This window comes from Taeniopygia guttata, chromosome 3 (assembly GCF_048771995.1).
Source record: "Taeniopygia guttata chromosome 3, bTaeGut7.mat, whole genome shotgun sequence".
NCBI lineage: Eukaryota > Metazoa > Chordata > Aves > Passeriformes > Estrildidae > Taeniopygia > Taeniopygia guttata.
Genome location: NC_133027.1, coordinates 796979 through 815479, shown reverse-complemented (window position 1 = coordinate 815479; position 18501 = coordinate 796979). Strand labels below are relative to the sequence as shown.

The 18501-nt window shown below is 49.8% G+C and overlaps 1 protein-coding gene across 1 annotated transcript in view; it reads right to left on the bottom strand.

Moving 5' to 3' along the window:
- RAB10 (RAB10, member RAS oncogene family) overlaps positions 1 to 18501 on the bottom strand; it is a 43098-nt gene that overhangs the window by 12710 nt on the left and 11887 nt on the right. The gene's annotated exons all lie outside the window — the stretch shown is intronic.

The following is an 18501-nucleotide window of genomic DNA, read 5'->3' as shown; positions in this document are numbered from 1 at the left end:
TTAACAATGTAAGCCAAACTCACCCTTCTTGTCTATGTAAAGAATAAGAACAATAAATGACATTATCTAAAATCTCAGAAGTCCCATCTCTAACTTATTTAAAACTCCTTCCAAAATCCCCATCCAGTCCAACTCCTGGCCCTGCCAGGACACCCCAACAATCCCCCCTGTGCCTGAGGGCATTGCCAAAGGCTCCTGGAGCTCTGGCAACCTCATTCCCCATCCCCACCTTCCACAGGGATGCAGAGCGGTTCAAGCCGCTCGAAGCTTTAACCAGCAAGAAAAGGAGAATTATCAGAGCTCAATCTCCTTGTGCAGACCCTCAGCCTTGGTATGGGACAGGCAAAGCCAGGCCTTGGCAGAAGTGTCACCCAGACTCTGAGAGCTCAGCCAAGCACAGAGCATGAAAAAGGTTTTTACTTTCAGTACCAACACAGAAAGTCCCCAAGTGCCACATACACAGAGCAGTAAAACCCCTCCAGGGATGGGCACTCCAACCCTCCCTGGGCAGTGCCAAGGCCTGAGCGCCCTTTCCAGGCAGAAATTCCTGCTGCTGCCCACCCTGAGCCTGCCCTGGCCCAGCCTGAGCCCATTTCCCCTTGTCCTGTCCCTGTTCCCTGGAGCAGAGCCCGACCCCCCCTGGCTGTCCCCTCCTGTCAGGAGCTGTGCAGAGCCACAAGGTCCCCCCTGAGCCTCCTTTTCTCCAGGCTGAGCCCCTTCCCAGCTCCCCCAGCCCCTCCTGGGGCTCCGTTCCCTTCCCTGGACACGCTCCAGCCCCTCCAGGTCTCTCCTGGCAGGAGGGACCCAGAGCTGCCCCAGGATCCGACCTTCTCTTCCCAAAGCTGCCCACAAAAACTACAGCAGAGCTCCAGCAGAGCAGCAGGAACGCTCCAAACCATCCCCTCAAACTGCTCTGACATTAATTACATGCCACCATCCTGGCTTTCAATTTCAATCAGAGAACACCACTGATCATTCCTCATGCTTTCCAAAACCCTGTTTATATTTAGACTTTTAAAAAGGCAGCAGCTGCAATCCCAAACTTCCCTCTCAAATCTACAAGGTCACTTTATACCAAGCAAGATTAAACAGAATTTATGAAATGCACCGTTACATAAGAAGTTTGCATGGGAGCTCTGCCTTGAACTCCTTTTAGCCAACACCCAGCACACAGAACTTCCTGGGCACAGAAATTCCCAGTTCTGGGCTGGGCATGGGGAGGATATCCCGGGAGATGTCCCAGGAATTCCTGGATGTGGCACTCAGAGCTCTGGGCTGGGGACAAGGTGGGCATGTGTCAGAATCTGTGGGTATTGGTGATTCTGAGATTGTAGAAAGTCTCTGTCTGTCAGCCCCGCTGCCAAAGCAGAAGCCATAATTGGTCTGTGCTGTTTCAAGGGTGTTTATTCTGTTTATCTCTACCATGTTCTGCTGCCCTGCCGCAGCTCTGTCCTGCAGGGCAGCGTGTGGGGCTCTGCCCTCAGTGGGATGGTACAAACATTAAATACCACAAACTACCTGTGCTGGATTTACAATAACGTGCCAATATCTGTCACCTACGTTGGACAGTGTGTCCCCAGCCTGAACCAACAGAAAAATGCCAACACCACAGTGAAACATGGAGGGCATGAAGAAGGAGAAAAAGGACAAGACACACCCAATTCCTCCATCTTGTCCCCTCTGAACCCCTAATCTAGAAACCTAAAATTTTACTTTTGCACCCGTGTTACACTTAATTATTACTGATATCAAACACTCAGAGCTGGTAATTCATCCTGTAAGATTGAAAACTCTTTTCCATGGACAGAGATCACAGCCAGTGTCTCTGGGGGCTCTGTCCAGGGGGGTTCCTGACCCCTGCCAGGGTCCCAGGGCAGCCAGAGGGAAGCTCTGGGTTCCCACAGGCATTGGGCACAGCTGGGATTTGATGATCCTGGAGGGCTTTTCTGACCTGAAGAATTTTGGGATTTAAAGATCTGCCGTGATTTGAGGCCAAGGCTGGGCATTCATTGATCCTGGAGCTTCCCACCCATCCCAGGGCAGAGCTCTTTGTTCTCCAGCCAGCCCAGCACTGCTGCATCCCTCACATTAGATTACATTTATGAATCAATGCAGGAACTATCACACAAACGTGACTGGAAATAAAAACCTGCTCAATGATCGATTGCTAAGAATCAAAACTGCCCCACATCCACCCAGCCCTGCATTTTTTTCAGCATTTTGGGGAGATGTTTGCTGCCACGTCGTGTCCCCGGCAACACAACCAAACAAATGAACAGCAAACATGTAAATTAAATATTTTATCTGGTGACAGTTGCTTCTGGGCTGGGCCCAGATGCAGCAGAGTGTTTGAGAGCCACTTTTTATGTGTTAAGATAAAGTAAATTATTAACCAAGCCAAAGAAATTAACTCTTCTCTGCACTGAGAGTGATTTAGCCAACTCTAGTATCAGGGGATAAAATAAATCTCTAATCCCATGTTATAGTCTGCTCCCATTCCAATATAATACCAGTTCAGGCTTCAGAACAGAAAGGTTGTTATAAATAACAATCTATTTCCCTGGAAACACCTCCAGAGGAGTTCCACCAGACTGGCAAAAGGAAACTGCTGCATGGCTGTAGTGCCTGTCCAGTCAGGCTGTTGACAACAAACAGCAGAAACACAAAGGCTTCCCAGGAAACAGATCTGGGGAGGTTTCCAGGAAAATTCACTTCAGGAAAGGGCTGAAGAGGGTAACAAACCTGACTGGCTGGAGAACAGACATCTCGTCATCACACGGGGATAATGAAAGAGCTCATGAATTAAAGATGAGCATGAAATTACTCCCTCATTAAGTGTAAGATATTTATCACCTTCAGCAGGACAAGCTGGAATTCAGGGGAAAACCTAAAAGAACGGGGCCAGGCTTACAAAAACCTTACAAACTCCAGATGTTCCAATTAATACAGGGAAATGTTTGCTACCCTTCAGCACAGCTCACAGCAGGTAAATCCTCACAGGGCCCAACATTTCCTTCCCATTCCCAGTCCTCCCCCTGCTGCTTAGAGCAGCCTGGGGGTGTTGGTGGGTGAGGCTGGACAGGGAGCCCCAAATTTCCAATGCCCTGGGCTGGTCCCCCAGTGTGGCAGCAGGACAGGGGGGTTCTGCTCCATGCCCAGGTGAGAGTCACCTGCAGAGCTGCCCCAGCCCTGGGGATTCCAGCAGCACAAGGACCTGGAGCTGCTGCAGAGAGCCCAGAGGAGCCCCCAGAGCTGCTGCAGGGCTGGAGTCAGGCTGGGAGAGCTGGGGGGGCTCACCTGGAGAGGAGAAGGATCCAGGGAGAGCTCAGAGCCCCTGGCAGGGCCTGGAGGGGCTCCAGGGAGAGCTCAGAGCCCCTGGCAGGGCCTGGAGGGGATCCAGGGAGAGCTCAGAGCCCCTGGCAGGGCCTGGAGGGGCTCCAGGGAGAGCTCAGAGCCCCTGGCAGGGCCTGGAGGGGATCCAGGGAGAGCTCAGAGCCCCTGGCAGGGCCTGGAGGGGCTCCAGGGAGAGCTCAGAGCCCCTGGCAGGGCCTGGAGGGGATCCAGGAGAGCTGCAGAGGGACTGGGGACAAGGGACAGAGGGACAGGACACAGGGAATGGCTCCCAGTGCCAGAGGGCAGGGCTGGGTGGGAGATTGGGAATTGGGAATTGTTCCCTGGCAGGGTGGGCAGGCCCTGGCACAGAGTGCCCACCCTGGATCCCTGGCAGTGCCCAAGGCCAGGCTGGACATTGGGACACCCTGGGACAGTGGAAGTGTCCCTGTCGTGTCAGGGGTGGCACTGGCTGGGCTCCCTTCCCACCCAAACCAGTCTGGGATTCTGGGATTCCACAGGTGTGACAAACCTGAACTCAGCTTTAGGAAGGACAGAAGAACTCACAGAGTTCCTGGCCAGTGCAAACACTGCCCTGGCACAAACAATCTGCTCTGCTCTGCCAGCCACGGCCCAGGAGCAGCTCCAGGGGCTGCCAGCTCACACTGGGCACTGAATTCAGGCCCCTCCACCCCACAGCCACAGGAATGCTGCCCACAGCCCCACCTGTACCTGTGCAGGTTCCAACCTTCAGTGTCCTGGTGGACACACAACTACTGGCTCAAGGGATTTGTGTTCCCAGCGCTCTCAGGTATAAGATGTTAATGAAGAGCCAGGAGCTGCATCAGCAGAACAGCTTTAAGTCCATAATCATTTCCATATCACTTTACCCCTTCCCAAACCCCTGCCAAGATCCCCCTTGTGCCACTAAATCACAAAGTGACTGTTCTGGACAAGTGACAGACCCACGGCCACTGGTTTGAGAGGGAGGGAGAAAACGTAATTTTCCAGTCCACTGCAGAGCTACAGATGATGAGGCGGCCTTTTCACACAGCCCGAATTTTGTTTGCATTCCTTCCAAACAAAGCCCCCATTGAGCACGGGGAGGACGCTGGGCGGCAGGAAGCGGAATGTAGGGCAGGAGGAGGGCAGGGCTGGGAGCTGGAGCTTGACAGGCATCCCGCAGGGACATCCCACCCTGCAGGGACATCCCATCCTGCAGGGACATCCCACCCTGCAGGGACATCCCATTCCATCCTGCAGGGACATCCAACCCTGCAGGGACATCCCACCCTGCAGGGACATCCCACTCCATCCTGCAGGGACATCCCACCCTGCAGGGACATCCCACTCTGTAAGGACATCCCATTCCATCCCACAGGGACATCTCACCCTGCAGGGACATCCCACCCTGCAGGAACATCCCACCCTGCAGGGACATCCGATCCTGTAGGGACATCCCACCCTGTAGGGACATCCCATTCCATCCTGCAGGGACATCCCACCCTGCAGGGACATCCGATCCTGTAGGGACATCTCACCCTGCAGGGACATCCCACCCTACAGGGATATCTCATCCCATCCCACCCTGCAGGGACATCCCACCCTACAGGGACATCCCATTCCATCCCACAGGGACATCCCACCCTGCAGGGACATCCCACCCTGTAAGGACATCCCATTCCATCCTGCAAGGACATCCCACCCTGCAGGGACATCCGATCCTGCAGGAACATCCCACCCTGCAGGGACATCCCACTCCAGGCTGCAGGGACATCCCATTCCATCCCACAGGGACATCCCACCCTGCAGGGACATCCCATCCTGTAAGGACATCCCATTCCATGCTGCAGGGACATCCCATCCTGTAAGGACATCCCATTCCATGCTGCAGGGACATCCCACCCTGTAAGGACATCCCATTCCATCCCACAGGGACATCCCACCCTGCAGGGACATCCCACCCTGTAGAGACATCCCACCCTGCAGGGACATCCCACCCTGTAGGGACATCCCACCCTGCAGGGACATCCCATCCTGCAGGGACATCCCATCCTGTAGGGACATCCCATCCAATCCCACAGGGACATCCCACCCTGTAAGGACATCCCACCCTGTAAGGACATCCTATTCCATCCCACAGGGACATCCCACCCTGCAGGGACATCCCACTCCATCCTGCAGGGACATCCCACCCTGTAGGGACATCCCACCCTACAGGGACATCCCATTCCATCCCATAGGGACATCCCACCCTGCAGGGACATCCCATCCCATCCTGCAGGCACATCTCACCCTGCAGGGACATCCCACCCTGCAGGGACATCCCATCCCATCCCACAGGGACACCCCACCCTACAGGCACACCCCATCCCACCCTACAAGCCCACCCTCTACCACTCAGCTCAGCACATCCCACCCAAGCCAGGCCAAGAGCAGCGCAGGACCGACTGCTCTTCGTCTGTAATTCATTAATAATTGCTGTGCACTCACTGCAGCAGCACCACGCCTGCTCAGCTCGGGGAAGAAAAGCCAACGTGCACAAATTCATCCTCAGACTGACCAGGAAATGGAGCTGGGGAGGGAATGGAGCCCCAGGAGGGGCTGGGGGAGCTGGGAAGGGGCTCAGCCTGGAGAAAAGGAGGCTCAGGGGGGACCTTGTGGCTCTGCACAGCTCCTGACAGGAGGGGACAGCCAGGGGGGGTCGGGCTCTGCTCCAGGGAACAGGGACAGGACACGGGGAAATGGGCTCAGGCTGGGCCAGGGCAGGCTCAGGGTGGGTGTTGGGAACAATTCCCACCTGGAAAGGGCTGTGCTGCCCTGGCAGGGAACAATTCCCACTGGAAAGGGCTGTCCTACCCTGGCAGGGAACAATTCCCACCTGGAAAGGGCTGTCCTGCCTTTGCAGGGAACAATTCCCACTGGAAAGGGCTGTCCTACCCTGGCAGGGAACAATTCCCACTGGAAAGGGCTGTCCTGCCCTGGCAGGGACCAGGGAACAATTCCCACCTGGAAAGGGCTGTCCTACCCTGGCAGGGAACAATTCCCACTGGAAAGGGCTGTCCTGCCCTGACAGGGAACAATTCCCACCTGGAAAGGGCTGTCCTGCCCTGGCAGGGAACAATTCCCACTGGAAAGGGCTGTCCTGCCCTGACAGGGAACAATTCCCACCTGGAAAGGGCTGTCCTACCCTGGCACAGAACTGGGAACAATTCCCACCTGGAAAGGGCTGTCCTGCCCTGGCAGGGAACAATTCCCACCTGGAAAGGGCTGTCCTGCCCTGGCACAGAACTGGGAACAATTCCCACCTGGAAAGGGCTGTCCTGCCCTGGCAGGGAACAATTCCCACTGGAAAGGGCTGTCCTGCCCTGGCAGGGAACAATTCCCACCTGGAAAGGGCTGTCCTGCCCTGGCAGGGAACAATTCCCACCTGGAAAGGGCTGTCCTGCCCTGGCACAGAACTGGGAACAATTCCCACCTGGAAAGGGCTGTCCTGCCCTGGCAGGGAACAATTCCCACCTGGAAAGGGCTGTCCTGCCCTGGCAGGGAACAATTCCCACCTGGAAAGGGCTGTCCTGCTCTGGCACAGCTGCTCAGGCAGGGGTGGACTCCCCATCCCTGGAGGGATTTAAAAGCTCTGTGGATGTGGCACTTGGGGACATGGGGCAGTGCTGGGGATGGTCTGAGAGCCCTTTTCCAGCCTCACTGACTCTGCAATTTAAATCCTGTGTGTTCCAGCTGCCCAGCTTTGTTCCACAGGCTCTGAGAACAGCCTGGATTTTTAAGTGTGACTCCAAGAACAGCTCTCAGTACCTGGGTCGCCCTGGCAGAACTCAGGGCACAGCCCATCTCCCGAGGAGCAGATGGCCGTGCCCAGATGGGCTCCTCCCAGTGCTGGGTCACTCTGAGCACGATGAATCCTCAGCCAGAGCTTCTCCAAGAGCCTCAGCTGACTATAAAATCATGGAATGGTTTGGGTTGGAACTTTAAAACCCATCCAGTGCCACCTGCTGCCACCTTCCACTATGCCAGCGTGGTCCAAGCCACAGTGTCCAACCTGGCCTTGGGCACTTTCAGGGATGAGGATGGAGATCATTGTTGGATTATCCAGCCTGCAAATTTGCCAGCTATAAATGAAGTCACTGTACCACCAAAACAGAGTTCAGTTTTTGTTTGGGTTTTATGTTTTAGTAGGGTGAGGAGTCAAGGCTTTTCCTGCCAGCTGGGTATGTTTGTGTAATCCTTGAGTTCTTTTTCCTGCCAGCTGTGTATGTTTGAGTAATCCACGTGTTCTTCCACAGGTATCCAGCTGGAATCCAGCAGTGCCCGTGTCCCAGGCCTGGGGTTTGCTATTGCCTCTCCAAAATCAACTCTCCTGTCTGAGCTTGTGCTTCCAAGTGAAATCATTGTCCCAGCAAAGTCCCAGTGCTGGGGACAACACCTGGAAAAACAAACACTGAGACCTTGTTCTGTGCTGAGGAGTGAAGGAGGGAGAAAAGTTCCTAGAAAACTTCAGGAAAGTTGTACTGGCACTAAAGATGTAGGTTTGGGATGGTGTTCGTGCACACTCTGCAGCTCTGAATCCCTTGCAGGAGAAATGTTTTGAAGGACTTAAGTAGGAACTGAGATCATTAAGAGCTTAATTAAAAGCAGAACTCTCAGCTCCTGCCTGATGCGCTTGTGCCGGGCTTTCCTTGGAAAGAGAAAGTGGATTTACTGCTGAAGCTTTCTTACGAAATAATTAATAATTATCTTAGCTGATAACCAAGATTAAGGGCTGCCTGCCCCGAGTAAATGACACTCTGAAGCATTAAAGATTCTTTACAAGAGCTGCATTGTCTTCCAAGAGTTTAGAGCTTTGCAAAGTTTGTTACTGGGAGGGCCTGGAGGGCAGCAGGAGGAATTTCTGCCTGGAAAGGGGCTGGAGTGCCCATCCCTGGAGGTGTCCAGGCAGGCCTGGATGTGGCACTCAGTGCCCTGGGTTGGTGAGAAGGTGGGGACTGGGCACAGTTTGGGCTCCATGGTGTTTGGAGTCTTTTCCAAACCCAGGGATTCTGGAATTCTACACTCAGGTTAATCCATCTCTCTCTACACTTGGGGGACCTCAGCATGAAATTGTTGAGTTTAGGAAGACCAGACAAAGCTTTCCAGCCCCAAGTTAATCTGGCAATTTTAAAAGCTCCCAGGCTTAATTATTGCTGCTGTTGTCAGTTCTCTTTTATTTATTTTTTAAATTTAAATAAAGGCATTTTGGGGCTGTTTCCTGGGCTCTGTGTAAGCTCTAAGCACACCTGGAGGATCCCAGCTCCACACTGACTCCAGGTATGGCACAGCCTGTGCTCCTGGGATTGCTGTGAGTCCTGAGGTCTCGTTCCTTCGCACTTTGTGAAGGGGAGAGTTGTTAATTCAGTGAAGACAGCAGCAGTTTCCTTCTGCCTGCCCAGGCACTTCCTTAACGCAGGAATTCCCAAAAAGTGAGGCAGCAAGGACAAGTTTACACCTTCCTGTGGCTGTGAAGCACTTCTTGAGTTGGCTGCGTGCAGGGAGGAGCTCCAGGCCAGGCTGGACATGCCTTGAAGCAATCTGGGATAGTGGAAGGTGTCCCTGCATGGCACGGAGCTGTAAGGTCCATTCTCACCCAAACCAATCCCTGATCCATTCTGTGATTAAACTGCTCAGCTTCAATTCCTGCAGCCCCTCCCAGCTCCTTGGGGTGTCTCCTTTGCTTCATCCATGGCAGATAAAGGAACAGGCCTCCATCAACAGCACCACTTGTAAGAATCACAGCTCTCTTCAGGAAAGAGAATCCGAAGCTATTCCCGTCCTCATCCTTTGGCAAAGGCTCGAGGGAAAGGCTGAGTTTTATCAGGAAAACTCCTTGATGTGGGAGGGAGTGGGAAGCTCTAGGCTGGCTGGGACAAGCCTTGGCACTCCTGGAAATTGCTCCTGCAATCAGGCTTTGCCACCTCTGGGAGCCAGCAGAGCACCCAGCTGCAAAGGGGAGGAACTGCCAGGACAGGGAGATGGAACACGCACTGTCCTCCCCCAGTCCCAACAACTTCTCTAACAGGAGCATCTCTGACCATCAGAGCTTCGGGAGCTCTTCTGTCTCAGGAGAAAACTTCAATAAAACAGCACGAGGGGTCACTAGGCAGCCCCAAAACTCACTCCAAAGAAATCAAACCACTCACTCACTGACAATGAAATCATCAGAGAGATGGTGATGAGGAAACCTGAAAGCTTGGGATCACCTGGCTTCTTTTAAACAGTACCAGGAACTTCCAGATTAAGGAATTGACACTTCAGGCCGTGGCTACCCTTTCTAACAAAACATTTATTCATCAGGAGTGAGGCACTGCACTGCATTTGAACTCTTCCTTGTGTAGCACGGTCAGGTACATGGGAAGGACAGTGGGAAGAGGGAAAGGCAGCTGGATCAGCAACAAAAATCCAGGGATGGAACCAACACAAGAAGCCTGTGGATGCTCTGGGTCCGACAAGATGCAAACACACGATGCTCCTGGTTTAAAGCCAGCAGGCAGCAGGAATTCTGCTCATGACTTTGCAGGAGGATGCCCCAGCTTCACAGCCCTGCACACACCCTGCTCTCAGAGCTCAAACACACTTAATCCCCTGAGTAAACAGCAGAGTAACTCAGTAAATGCAGTAAATGCAGCAGCTGCTCCTCCTCCTTCAGGGGAGAGCCCCTGCACAGGAGCTCACCTGCTGCTGTGTGTGTACACAGAACCAGCACACACATCCCTGGGAGAGCAGCCATTCCTGCATGGATCCTTCCTGTGGCCATGAGTTCTCCAAGGAAATAGAAAAAAATAGCATTCACCGAATCCCAGAATGATTTGGGGGGAAGGGACATTAAAGCTCATCTTGTCCCACTGTGTGCCATGGGCAGGGAGACCTTCCACTGTCCCAGGTAGAAAAGTTTGTGTTGTGTTTCCAGGCATCAAAACCCTGGCCAAGCTGGTCTTGGACACTGCCAGGGTTCCAGGGGAAAGCTGAGTTAGGGGAATATTGGGATTCCTTCCCAAAACCCCTGTTCTTTGCCCACGAAGCCAATCCCTGTGTCATAGTGCCAGTAGATCCCAGCCAGGCACGGAGAGCAGGGGACCCAGGAGTAATCTCCAAGCCCACAACACCTGGATCAGAGAAGCCAAGAGCTGCTGCTGGCCTGAGACAAGCCCACACAAAGAGCTGCAAGGCAGGTTATAAATAATGCAGGGCCCCAGCACAGGCAGGCAGCACAGCTCAGGATCCGCCACGCTGCACATTCCCAGCCCTCCTTACCACAGGCTACTCCCACACTACTCAGAGCAGGATAAAAGCTCTCCAAAGCACTCCAGCTCGTGGTACAAACTGACAGGGGAGTTCCCTCCCAGCCTCCCGAGCTGCACTGACTCAGGGCAGCATGGGGAGTTCCTGCCTGACTTGTTCAGACACAGAGCCCAGCGCCTGGGGGGAGCAGAGCTCCCACAGGGAGCAAGGGGGCCACAAAGAGCTCACAGGATGAGTAAATCATGGATCTCTGTGTTAGCAAAGCAGAAATTCGGTGAATTTTCAGTGAATTCAGGTGTTTCACCCTCTCTGCAGGAAGTTTTTGCCAGTGCAGAGTGTGCAAAGCAGAGCTGCAGCAGGAACTCACTGGTCCTGCTCTGCAAGGTTTCAAGTCGTGACAGCTCAGCACTGACAGAGCACCTGAAGCTGCATCTGAATAAAGTCAGCACATACCTCACATGAAGTAAAGTAACACACACACCTTAGCTGAAACCTTGGGAAATGTGCACTGAGCTCAGTTACAGAGCAGTCATGGAATTGGAAAGGACCTCTGAGATCACCCAGGCCAACCATGGTTTAAGAAAGCTCCACAGGGTAGGAGAAGCTCCTCCCTGAAGGTGCAGGTCCTGTCTGGGAGCCTGGTTTGGATCAAGCTGGGCTTGGCAGGACCATGGGAGCGGAGTCAAGTGATTTAATTGCTTTAATCCCACCAGCCACAACTGATGACATGATCAGTGTTAACAGATTTTTTCCCATACATCCAGTCCCTGGTGCCAGCCCTCCCATCCTGAGTCCATCCCCCAAAGGCTCTCTCATCTCCCACTCACCAAACCAGCCCTTGCACTCTGCTTTTCCCCCTGAATTATCACCTGGGCAAACATTCCCTGCTCTGTCCCAAGGTCAGCAGCCTCCATCCATCCACACCATGCTACACAAAAGGGTTTTTCTGGGTAACATTCACAGCAGCAGCAGAGAAAATCCCATGGGAATAGCTGAACCCACCTGCTGGGGATCCTGCAGTATCCTGAAAATTGCTATTTTGTAGAGCAGGTATCAAGAACAGGAATTATGACTAGATCTCACTCTGTAAAGGTAAGTTAAAGACTCTTATCCAGTGACATTTGCTAGCATGAGAGTGTGTATCTCAAAAAAAAAAAAACTTATTTAATTCCAGCATCTATTTTTAGGACTGCAGTAGATTCCCAAAATCCAAACTAAGCACTTCAGCTTTTAACACAAAATTTGCTAAATTAGAGATGCTTAAACCCAAGTGTATTTTCTTTCCAAGAGGCTGCTCAAGCTCTTAGTGACCCCCTGGCTCTGTGCTGAGCCCCCATTTCCCAGCACTTTATAAAACTGCCCCTCCAGGCCGAGTTTCCCCAATCCCACACCAATCCAGAGGAATTGCAAAGCCAGGACACACCAGCAGCACCAGAGCTAGATCGTCTCCTCCCAATTAATCTATTCTTAACGAAGCAGATGACACTCCTGTGAGACAGCAGCTCCTGGGGGTGACCTACATTCCCCTCCTGGATGCATCTGTGTGCCTCAGTCCCTGTCACACATCCCTAGCAGGGTACAGGGAGATCTGATTTATGCAAACCAGCAGATCAGGGACTCGTGAATATTCATTTTGGTGATAAATCCAGTACTTCTATCCCCCCAAATTCCAGGCTTAATCCCCCCCAGACAACAGGAGGCCGTTGTTTTCCAGCCTGACCTGGTCGCTGGGAATGGCCACTTGCTGGGAATTCATCCACATCTCCACTGCTGGAAGAATTTGGGGATCTTCCCAAACCCATCTCATATTGCCCTTACAGCACCAACCAAATCAGAGATGAACAGCACTCCCAACTGCAGGACTCACAACCCCAGAGTGAAGGAGACCTCCCTGAAGGAAATTCCTTTCTGAGTGCTCCTGCTGCCACCAAAGCAGCAAAGGAGCTGTGGGCAGGTGAGATCTCTGCCATTGGCCTTTTCAGGGATGCACACCACATGCAGGGCACCAAAACTGTCTCTCTGCAAGTCTCCACTGAAACCTTTGAGATTTGTATTAAAAATCACAAATTAACACCTGAGGTAAGTCACTGCAAAAGGCAGTACTGCTTCCAAGAATTCTTTAAGAGCACTTGGTAGCTGTGTTAAAAAATATTAAAAATATGAAGTGACCAAGGGGACAGAGGTGGTGGGAGCTGTGTGTTCCCCACATAGCACCTCCATGGCACAGAGGATCTTTCACTGCTCATCACCTAAATTAAAATATTAATCATTTCCAGGAACAATCCTTGACACCTCCTTTGTTCCACCTTATTCCCTCCAACTGGGAGAAGTCCATTACATATTGGATACTTGCAGATGTAAATCATTTTATCAGCTGAACATGATTTTTTTGTTCTTAGAAATACAGATTCTACCCCACATTTAGGTCTGGGAAGCCACAGGGCTGTAAGGAAGCAGAGTATCAATACATCAGGGATTCCTCAAGCAGCACTGCTCGTTTTTGATAGATGGATTACAATGAGAAGTGCTGTTCAAACCCACACCTGGGGTTAAAATCCAAATAATCAGGAGGTGGGAAAGGCCCTGGTACCACACAGCACACAAGGAGCTGAGGGCCCATGCCAGGGACCTGCCTGGGAGGGATTTCCAAATGTCTCTTCCTCATTTCTGACCACGCACAGGGCCTTCCCAAGAGCTCCACATCACCCTCAAGTTCCAGGTCCCTCACTCCATCTGCTGCAGGTATTTGAATTCTGACCTGGACACAAACTGCCAGTCATGAAGTTTGTACTAATCTTTGCAAATAAATTTCAACTTTTCTGTAAAGTGAAGGTGACAGCTCCTCCAAGGGAGGATCTAAGGTGTGTGAGCTTAAAACCATTAGTTAGAGGTGGCTGCCGTGGGGCTGGAGAGAAAGGGGACCCAAGGGACTGAAGTTAAATCCCCAAGAGCTCAAACAAACCTGTTTCGACCTTGAGAGGCAGCACATCCTCCTCCAGCTTCACAGGAAGGGACAATGGCACACACAGCCACACCTGAGAAACTCAGTCACCACAGACTCATTGGGGCTGGAAAAGCACTCCAGGATCAACTGCCCAATGCCCACCTTGTCACCAGCCTAGGGCACTGAGTGCCACCTCCAGGCTTTCCTTGGACACCTCCAGGCTCCAAACCTCGCTGGGCAATGCTAATCTGGGGGATTAACAACCACAGCCTTGGTGATTTCAGCTGGGGTGGAGGCTGAGGCAGCACCAAGGGACAACGTGGTTCTGCCACCCTGCCAAAGACACCAGGGCACCCCAGCGAGCTCCAGCTGTGCCAGGAAAGCTCCAGGGAATGCTGAGCAGTGCCCACAGCCACGTCCCACAGCAGCCACCTGATGGCCAGGGCAGTCCCCTGGGCAGGAGCAGCCTCAGCCAGTGGGCAAGGCTTTGTGGCACAGTTTGATGTGGTGGTTTGGTTCCTGAGCAGGCGCTGTCCGTATCAGTGCGTGGGCAAAGTTTGGGAGATAACCAGGGAGAGGAACATTTGCCATAAAATGGAGCATTTGCCATAAAATGGACATTTGCCATAAAATGGACATTTGCCATAAAATTGACATTTCTCATTAAATGGAGCATTTGCCATAAAATGGACATTTGCCATAAAATGGACATTTCCCATTAAATTGAGCATTTGCCATAAAATGGAATTTGCCATAAAATGGACATTTGCCATAAAATGGACATTTGCCATAAAATGGGAGTGTTTTCCATAAAACGGACATTTGCCATAAAATGGACATTTCCCATTAAATTGAGCATTTGCCATAAAATGGACATTTCCCATTAAATTGAGCATTTGCCATAAAATGGGAGCGTTTTCCATAAAACGGACATTTGCCATAAAATGGACATTTCGTATAAAATGGACATTTGCCATAAAATGGACATTTGCCGTAAAATGGAGCATTTGCCATAAAATGGACATTTCCCATTAAATTGAGCATTTGCCATAAAATGGACATTTCTCATTAATGGAGCATTTGCCATAAAATGGACATTTGCCATAAAATGGGAGCGTTTTCCATAAAATGGACATTTGCCATAAAATGGGCATTTGCCATAAAATGGACATTTGCCATAAAATGGACATTTCCTATAAAATGGAGCATTTGCTATAAAATGGACATTTGCCATAAAATGGACATTTGCAATAAAATTGACATTTCTCATTAAATGGAGCATTTGCCATAAAATGGACATTTGCCATAAAATGGGAGCGTTTTCCATAAAATGGGAGCGTTTTCCATAAAATGGACATTTGCCATAAAATGGGAGCATTTTCCATAGACATTTGCCATAAAATGGACATTTGCCATAAAATGGGAGCGTTTTCCATAAAATGGACATTTGCCATAAAATGGACATTTCCTATAAAACGGACATTTGCCATAGAATGGACATTTGCCATAAAATGGACATTTCTCATTAAATGGAGCATTTGCCATAAAATGGACATTTGCCATAAAATGGACATTTGCTATAAAATTGGAGTGTTTTCCATAAAACGGACATTTGCCATAAAATGGACATTTCTCATTAAATGGACATTTGCCATAAAATGGACATTTGCCATAAAATGGGAGCGTTTTCCATAAAATGGACATTTGCCATAAAATGGACATTTGCCATAAAATGGACATTTGCCATAAAATGGGAGCGTTTTCCATAAAATGGACATTTGCCATAAAATGGACATTTGCCATAAAATGGGAGCTTTTTCCATAAAACTGACATTTTCCATAAAATGGACATTTCCTATAAAATTGAGCCTTTGCTATAAAATGGATATTTGCCATAAAATGGAGCATTTGCCATAAAATGGACATTTCCCATTAAATTGAGCATTTGCCATAAAATGGACATTTCTCATTAAATGGAGCATTTGCCATAAAATGGACACTTGCCATAAAATGGACATTTGCCATAAAATGGGAGCATTTGCCATAAAATGGACATTTCCCATAAAATGGACATTTCCTATAAAATGGACATTTGCCATAAAATGGGAGCGTTTGCCATAAAATGCAATTTGCCATAAAATGGACATTTGCCATAAAATGGAATTTGCCATAAAATGGACATTTGCCATAAAATGGACATTTCCTATAAAATGGAGCATTTGCCATAAAATGGAATTTGCCATAAAATGGACATTTGCCATAAAATGGACATTTGCCATAAAATGGGAGCGTTTTCCATAAAACGGACATTTGCCACAAAACGGACATTTCCTATAAAATTGAGCCTTTGCTATAAAATGGACATTTGCCATAAAATGGACATTTGCCATAAAATGGGAGCGTTTTCCATAAAACGGACATTTGCCATAAAATGGACATTTGCCATAAAATGGACATTTCCCATTAAATGGAGCATTTGCCATAAAATGGACATTTGCCATAAAATGGACATTTCCTATAAAATTGAGCCTTTGCTATAAAATGGACATTTGCCATAAAATGGAGCATTTCCCAAGCACTGTGACCTGGACACGAAGAGACAATCACTTCCAAGAGCTCAGAATCCAAATGTTGAACTCCACTGTGCTCTCAGCAGAGGTGCTCGAGGCACAGCTGCCCCAGGTTTTGGGAGCAGTGGGTGTACCTGGCATCCCAGCAGATGAACACTGGGATCCTGACAGCAGCAGAGCTTCAGAGAGAATTCCAGAACTGCTGGGGCTGGAAGGGACCTCTGGGGATCCTCCAGCCAAACCAGGGTCACCTGGAGCAGGTGGGTTGAACATCTCCAGAGAGGGAGACTGCACATCCTCCCTGGGCACGCTCCCCCCAGGGAAGGGGTTTCAGAAGTCACATGAAAGCACAGCTCAAATCTATGTGTAAAAACAATCTCTGTGCAGAAAGAAGGCTCCAGGTTCCTGCTGACACCACCTACACTGTCACGAAGGTCCCCGAGACCACAGCTTCAACACAAGCAGTTATTTCTTCCAGAAAAAAGAAATTTGATCATTTTGTTATTCCAACAGCTAAACCTTCCTTACACAAGGCTCCCACAAACAAAACAAAAGAAAATGAACAAAGGAACTATTTTAGTGATGTTTTATGCATACCAAGAGACAAGAGAGACAATAAGGTTTTTATTCATAAGGTACTAAGGGGCAAAAAAAAGGAAATGAAGCTCTAGCAAGAAAAAGAACTTCCTTCAGAGCTGTTCCCATGCAGCAGTAATGTCTGCTCAGTGTCAGTTAATTCCAGGTTTGAGGGCTGATTTAATTCCCTGCCATTACATCTTTCATTTTCCAATATACTCAATTAACTCTGGTCCAGGCCTTCACCAGCCCATATTTTCAGGGAGGGCATCACATGAAGCAGCTGCATCTCCTCATGAATCCCACTGTCAGGAGCCCATCAGGTCACACCCCCAAAATCACAGCATGGAAAAGTCTGGACTCCAGACAGCCCAGTCTGCAATTGGAATTCTACTCTAAACCACCAAGGACATGAATTAAATATGTTCAAGTTCAATTACAGCCAATTAAATCAGTTTTCATGCATGTCGCACCCTACTTAAGCTATATTTGTTAGCTAGAAAATAAATACAGTACATGAATCTGCCTTCACATAGACTGCTATTTATGAAACACAGAATTTGTCACTACTTGCTGCAATGGTAATTTTGCCCTCAAATTACATAAAAATAAAATTCAAGTTAACACTTATCCTGGCTGATTTATACTCAGCAGATGGACAAGACAGATAATACATAAATGAAGGGAAGTGAATTCATTCAGAAAAGCATCAGCTTTACCAAAGAGGAGGTCATTAAAGGATTCAGCCACTCAATTCACTGAACCCCAGAACAGTTTGGGTTGGGAAGGATCTTCCAGCTCAACTTGTTCCATGGGCAGGGACACTTTCCCCTGGACCAGGTTGCTCCAAAAGGACTCATGTGACAACTGACTGCTGGAAAACCTGTTTGTGTTCTTACAAACACAAAACAATCCCATTATTTCTGAGTGTCCCAAGCCAAGCTGCCCAGAGCAGAGAGCTCTGTCACTGCTGGCACCAGCACTGCCACCCCACACATGACCTCGCATCACTCCTGCTGACAAAGGGCTGGGGACAGGCTGGGAGCCAGCCCTTGCTGGGTGACATTTCCAACAGGGAATGGCTGATTGGGGACTCACCTGTTCCCTCCCCAGCCTCCAGTGCCCCTGCTGCATGTTTCAACACTCAAAACCAGCTGCCACATCACTGGGGGTGCTCCCAGCTACTGAACAGCAGCTCACACATCAGGAAAACCTTCCATTTATTAACCCCTCTCAGCACCAATAACAAGCGTGGCAGCAGGTTCTGATCTTTGGTTTATACCAAATTCTAGCAGTCTGTAAGGCAGAAATTCCTCCACATCAGGGTAATGGCACAGTGGGACCGTGAGAGAGCCTGGTGGTCAAGAATTGGAACACCAGATTTCCAGTTTCCACCCAAGCTTTAAGTTCTTCAGCAAGTGAGAAGATGAGTGGCAGAGCTCTCCAGTTCATCAGCAAGAAAAATCTTGAAATAAAGGCCCATTGTTATGGTATTGCCCCAAAGCATCACATTTATCATGAAGTTTTTAGTTGTTATTGATACTGCAACAGTCTAACTGAAATCCCAGAAAAAGCCTGAGAAACAGGAAAAACGTGCCTTTGAAAATGTGGAAACAACTGGAAGAATGTCACACGACACACCTGGAATCAACATTTCTTGCTACCCAGAGCACTGGCATCTCCTGAGACAGCACTGGAGGCTGTGAGACTTGTTTGGATTTTTCAGTTTGCAGACCTGTTTGGATTTTTCAGTTTGCAGACCTGTTTGGATTTTTCAGTTTGCAGTATTCT